At 31.2% G+C, this 6,751-nt stretch overlaps 1 long non-coding RNA gene across 7 annotated transcripts; it reads right to left on the bottom strand.

The window, feature by feature from the left end:
- Nucleotides 1-541: 541 nt before the first annotated feature.
- On the bottom strand, nt 542-5,846 carry LOC107954813 (uncharacterized). Of its 7 annotated transcripts, XR_001699699.2 has the most exons (10): nt 5,237-5,843; nt 5,066-5,104; nt 4,879-4,941; nt 4,419-4,488; nt 3,648-3,779; nt 2,799-2,857; nt 2,584-2,643; nt 2,380-2,433; nt 2,216-2,264; nt 542-809 (listed from the first exon to the last, which is right to left on the bottom strand). It is a non-coding gene; the product is annotated as an uncharacterized lncRNA (long non-coding RNA). The 7 variants fall into 7 exon arrangements; XR_001699700.2 differs by having other exon boundaries at nt 2,799-2,814; nt 3,648-4,488; nt 5,237-5,846; XR_001699698.2 differs by having other exon boundaries at nt 3,648-4,488; nt 5,237-5,845.
- Between the last annotated feature and the right edge of the window lie 905 nt (nt 5,847-6,751).

Here is a 6,751-nt window from a genome sequence, read left to right on the forward strand (position 1 = left end):
CACGGCCGTGTGATAGAGCCCAGGCCGTGTGGCTCAAGGACATGGCCGTGTGACCAAACTGTATACAATTCAAAATATGGTCACGCGGCCTTGTCGCAGGCCGTGTGCCAGATTGTGTGTGTATTCGAAATAAGGTCACACGGTCGTGTCGCAAACCGTGTCAAACCTGTACCTAAAATTAAGAAGACACATGGCCGTGTGAATAGACCATGTGTGACACACAGCCATGTGACAGCTCGTGTCCCAGGCTGTGTGCTCCCAAAATAACTTCCAAAACAAGCAATTTCATGCACCATTTCTTAAGAACCAAATCAAACCACTTCCGGCTCTTTTCACCTATTCAAAACACATCTAAACATGCCAAAAACATGCAACCTATGTGCGTAACCAATATGCCCACATTGGCACCACAATTTAAATAATATTCCAAATTCACATTCAATATACACATGTTATTATTTTTTAAACCAACAAACATATCTATTCATATATTTTATTTACATCCAATGAACCAAACATCAAACCACTTCCATAAGGCATATAACAAATGGTAAAAAACATTTATATAGAAATACCATTGTCATCACACACCACAATCAATCAAAATACTAATTAAGATTCATATCAATAAACACATCTCCTACTTCAATTAACACAAAACATATCCATAATACTTATGACATATATATACCAAAATCCTATTTACTTGCCACTTATAACCAGAATAAAGTTAACAGATGGTTATTGATCAAGTTTTCGGATAGAGTGATCTCCAAAGCCAATCCAATCGACAACTTGTATCCGATGATCTACAAGGAAGAAAAACCAAAACGAGGTAAGCTTGCATAAAACATAGTCAATAAATTTAAACTTAAACTTACCGTAAATGATGTAATTTAAACAATTTACAAGATAATTCAATATCATGGTCATGAGTTCCTTAATTACCTATACACAACACAAATCTCATTTAATTATTGAGTTCATATATGAAAAAGTGTAACTTAATCATGTTATCAAACTTGTTCATTAAAAATTCATTCGGTACATAAACCAACCATCACATATTCATTTGACATTTAACATCTGTATTTCAAGTACTCATTTCAAATGTCCTTTTTCCCATATTTATATTCTTATAAATATTTTGTATAAACACTTCATATAACAATTATATATATTTCCATATAAGCATTTTGTATAACCATTTCATCTAAACATTTCATCTTACACTACAGCAAAATAGGCTTTTAGTGGCCTTTTTTTAAGCACCGATAAAAAAGCGCCGCAAAAAACATTGCTATAGACAACGTTGCTAAATTTTGTGGCGTTTATGTGAAAAACGCCGCTAAAGAACATGACCTTTAGCGGCACTTTACCGAAAAACACCGCTAAAGAACATGACCTTTAGCGGTGCTTTACCCAAAAACGCTGCTAAAAACATGATCTTTAGCGGCGCTTTTATCACAAACGCCGCTAAAGATCATGACCTTTAGCGGTGTTTTTATCACAAACGCCGATATAGAACATGATCTATAGTGGCGTTTTTATCACAAATGCCGGTAAAAGTACCATTCTTTAGCGGCGTTTTTTCACTAACTTTGGCAGATTCAATTTCCATCCATATACAACCCTTCCTGTACTATAATATGATCCTATTAAAAATATTTTTATTAAATGAATCTTTATAATAACAAATAAAAAGGTCAAATTTTATTCTAAATGTATTACTTTTCATTAACAATAAAAGAAAAACAAATTATAGTAATAAATTTCAACATTCACCTATAATATGGCAACAAATTTACACTTTACCCTTATTTTAAATTGATTATATTATTTAATTAATTATAAATAATAAGTATATAAAATAATGTATATAGCATATAATATTAACATAAACAATTAAAATTCCTAACAATAAATAAATAAATAAATTTCATTACACGAGAAAAGACCATATATTCTATTCATTATTATATAACAAAAACGACTACAAATACGATTATTATACATATGCTTCCGTTTTCTTGTAGCGTTGAATTGATTGAACTCTGAGTATCTACTAGTGACAGGTGACAATTTTGGCTACATATTTAATTTTTCTATGTCCTTATTTCCAGTTTAATAATAAAAACAATAGCACCTTTGTTTTCTGTAGTGTTGAAACAACAAAAAAAAACTTATCACTCCATGTGTGACCAAAGAAAAATACCTCCATGGCTTCTTGCAAATCCTCAACAGCATCTGCCTTCTTTGAGTAACTACATGACAAATTTAGTATAAAAATTATGAAAATGCAACATTCTACTCATCAAGCTCCAGTCATATTGAAGGAAACCAGCAAAAACACAATTTGAATAATTTGCAATAAAGTACCGGTTAGCAAGCTCTTGTTTTTTCAAATTTGGAGGCTACCCATCAAAAACATAGCTGAAAGAAAATACCACAAGCATTAGCAAATAAAAGGCCTTTGGGATGTGGTACTGTATAAGCAGCATAAGGTAGAAAATATCTGTGTTAAAATGACTGACTAATTAAATTCTAAGGAAAATGAAAAGAAAAGGGAAAGAAACACATTACACAGGTTTAAGCCCAGCTTCAAGAAGCCGAATTGTCCGAGTAAACATGCCTTGCAAATGACTAAGGATTACGCCAACAGAACCCATGTAAACATTTTATGAACCAAATAACGAAAATGTAATTGAAAAGGTAATAAAATAAAATAAGAATCAGCTAATGATAGTTTTGTAAGATAAAAAAGAATTAATGAATGAAGAAAAAAATATATTAAAAACCTGGTAACTTCACCGGCTTCATTGGTGAGCATTTTAGTCCCCATACGACCCACCACAAACTATAGTCAGCCCAAAATTAAAAAAATAAAACATTCAAGTCTTAGCTCTCAAATGGATATAAAAGAGAACTTTCATTTTTTTCTTTTCGAGGGAACAATATACAAATGATTTGAGAACCCCATAAATTATTCACCTTGTTGCCTAACCTCACATAATAATCAAAATAAATAATTTGCTAACATATTAAAATTACGTTTAAAAACCTTAAGCACCGAAAATGAGGGATGGAAATTTCATAGCCTAACCCTAAACATATCAATCGTCTAATAATTCCACTGGACAGACAATTTCAGTCCTCTGCTAAACAATTCAACTAGGATATCATGATTCATGAAAGTATGACCAGGGATTTAAATTGCGGTCGCGACCGCGTTTTCGGTCGCATTGCATTTATAGCGGTTGCAGACATAACGGATGCTATTGCGGTCATTGCAGGTATCGGGGTCATGAATTTAAAAAAAAAATTCACACAACTTATTGTAAAATATAATAGCGGTTTTCACGGTAGCGGTTTTGGACAGTGCCGCTACCGCTATATAATGGCCGCTATTTCGGTAACGGACCGCTATTTAAATCCCTGAGTACGACATCAATTTCAATTAATTAGAAAAAAGAAAAAGATGAGAAACAGTACCATCCATAATCATAAATCGTCCAATTTATTTAACTCAAACAACTCAAAAACGTTTGCAATGTCATACAGTGGATGGTACATGATTCAAATTGCATGTAGCAAATAGAAATGCCTGGTTATATCCTCTGAGCAGAATGGGTTACATGAGATTATACCTTATATTGGGATATAACAACCAAAGTACAACGGGGAGAACACACAGGTTGATGGAATTAGAGACGTATTCACTAGCAATCTAAAGCAATCATGGGGCGAGCATCTTTTTCATCTGCAAGCCATGCCTTAACCTATAATATAACAAGCAACATCACTTTTTGGCATTTGTATAGCCCACCCCATAAACAAATTTAGCTCAATAGCATAAGCTCATAAAGAATAAACCTAATAATCTAATTAAATGAATCCTTAACTATGCAAAACCAGTCCTTAAAAATTACAATAAAAAATATAAATTAGATAAACATAGACACTTATATATGGTGACTGCTTGTCTTTAACAGTGACATAAATTATTGCTTGTGTATTTGGGAAATAGCATCTCCAATATGGCCTGTAAAAGATGCAGATTAAAAAGAAAAGTGGAAGACGAGTGTTGGAGGGTGGTGAAGTCAATCGGCGTATTCAACAAGCAGCAAATAGCCCGATGAAAGGACTAAAATCATCACAAAGAAAGCAAATTGGCAATGAAAAATTCTGAAAAACAAAACTCCTTCCTGAGTAAATAAATGAAAAATGATGAATCTTCCTTCAACTCACCTTATTGTCCAACTAAAGAGCAGCTAGAAAAACCCACAAGATATCCCCATATCAGAATTAAATAAATAGAGGAAGCAAAGTAACTTAAGAGGTTGCATCTCCATTAGTTAGAAGACACACCACAACAGTTAAAGCTACTTTAACAAATCAATTGAAAATCTCATCTGTACCAAAAGTATTGGGATGTTTCCCTGAGAAAACAAAGCTTAAAAAGCAAGTACTTGATGCTTGTCTGACCACCTACAAAAAAACAAAACTACATTTGATTTAAACTGGAAAAAAGAGTTAACTGAATGTTACAACTTTATAGAATCTCACAGCTGATAAGCAAAACGGAGCTACATGTTTAAACTCAACAACTGAAACAATTTCTCTCTAAATTCAAGCCACAAAAGTTTCTGCTGATATAATCTTATTCAATTCAAAATGTAACTAAAATTCCCGAAGGCCTTATGGCAAATGCCAATGCAAGCAGGCCAACCAGATAACTATAGGATCAAAAATGAAATTCAATGATTCAATTTTAAGTAAAAGGATTAAGGCAAATTTCAATGATTCAATAAATTAAATTGAACTCCATTTGTATAAACTACATCAGCTGCTATTTCAGATTTATTAACGATAACTTACCTAAATCCCATACTTGAAACTTGATGTTGTTGTATTGTACAGTCTCTACATTAAACCCAATCGCTGCAAAAAAAGAGTTCAAAAAAATGGCGCATCAAAGCTGTCAGTCATTTAGAAAAAAAAATGAAAACCCAAAACAAGAATGATAAAGAAGAACTGAGAGAGTAGTCGATAAAGGCAAACCTACTTGGAATTGTAGAGACTACCTCACCCATCTGAAGCCGATCTGTTGGAAGATGATCAAAATTATAATTAAAAATATATATGGAATAAATAACACCCAAAATTAGAAAATAAAGAGGAAAAATGGAACAGAAATAAAGGTGATAGGCTTGTTTAGGAAAGATCGAAAGGTTACAGAGAATAGTAGTTTTGCCAGCATTGTCAAGACCCAGTACGAGAATTCGAGCTTCTCTGTTACCGAACAGAGAGGAGAACTATTTTCAACCCAGCCGAGATAAAAGAGCCATAATCAGATCAGCGAGATAGGTAATTTAAGGAATTTAAAAAAGAATCATTTTGTCGAGTTTATAAGAATCATAAGAACCATCTGGCAACAAAAACCCTAAACCACTTTTTTTTCACAAATATAATGCGGTCGATGAACTATGCTCAAACGTGCGTTTGAGATCTGAGTAATGAACACAATAAGATGAAACACACACACAAATAAATAAACAAAATAATAATATTAAGTCTCGTATATTTTCCAGGGAAACAAACGGTAGTAGGGATTGCTGATTCCTAAGTAGATTAGAGAGGGTGAGATCCGACAAGGTTGCTCTTAACACCGTGGAGAACGAATCGCAGCGCGTCATTCTGGACTCCTCTAATTTTGTGCTGAATCATCTTTGCTGCCTCCAGTTTCCTCTTCTTTTTTTCATTTTGTTTGCAAAGTTATGGGGTTTAGGGGGAAATTTGGGGAAAAATCAGCGAAAATTGTTTTAAGCAAAATGAATTTTGTAGCGTTTTAAAAAAAACACTCTTATTACTTACTTTTTGTGGTTTTTTTTGAAAAACGTGGTAAAAAATTATTTTATTTTAAATAAAATGATGTCGTTTTCTTTTGTTAAAAATTTTTTATTTTATCTGTTAAAAATTTTTAGTTAAGTAATTTTATTTATTTATCAATTTTTTTAAATCTAATATTTAAATATATCAAATGGTTTAGATTATATATTTTTAAATATAAAAGCATTAATTGATTGTATAAAATTTCATCATTTAGCAAATCTCAAGTAAACCTTAAATCTTAAACCATTTAATATATATAAAGTTTATTTATTATCTCTTAAATAATTTAACTATAATCATAATTTTAATATATTAAAATTAAAATTATTTCTTTTACAATTATATAAGAAATTACTTAATATATAAATTAAAAAATACTAATTAATCTAAACCCTAAACCCCTATCCCCTATCCCCTAAACTCTAAACCCTAAAATATAAATAATAAACCCTAAACCCTTAACACTTAACCCCTAACTCCTAACCCCTAACCCTTAAACCCTAACCCTTAAACCATAAATCATAATCTCTAAACCCATAATCCATAAACCTTAAAATGGTAACACCTAAACTTTAAACTCTAAACTATATACCCTAAAGCAAAAACCCTAAATTATAGTGATAATTAATTCAATATTTTAAAATTAATATCATCTCTTTTACAATTATATAAGAAATTATTTGATATATAGATTAAAAAAATTAGTAATGTACCTAAAAAACTTTAACATTATTTTAAATAATAGTATTTTAATTTTTTTCATTTTTAACAAATATTTTTCTATGTTTTTTTATTTCAAATTATTTCTATGTGTCATTATTTTTTCTAAAGATTTCAATTATTCAATTAAAAATAAATT

This window comes from Gossypium hirsutum, chromosome D07 (assembly GCF_007990345.1).
Source record: "Gossypium hirsutum isolate 1008001.06 chromosome D07, Gossypium_hirsutum_v2.1, whole genome shotgun sequence".
NCBI lineage: Eukaryota > Viridiplantae > Streptophyta > Magnoliopsida > Malvales > Malvaceae > Gossypium > Gossypium hirsutum.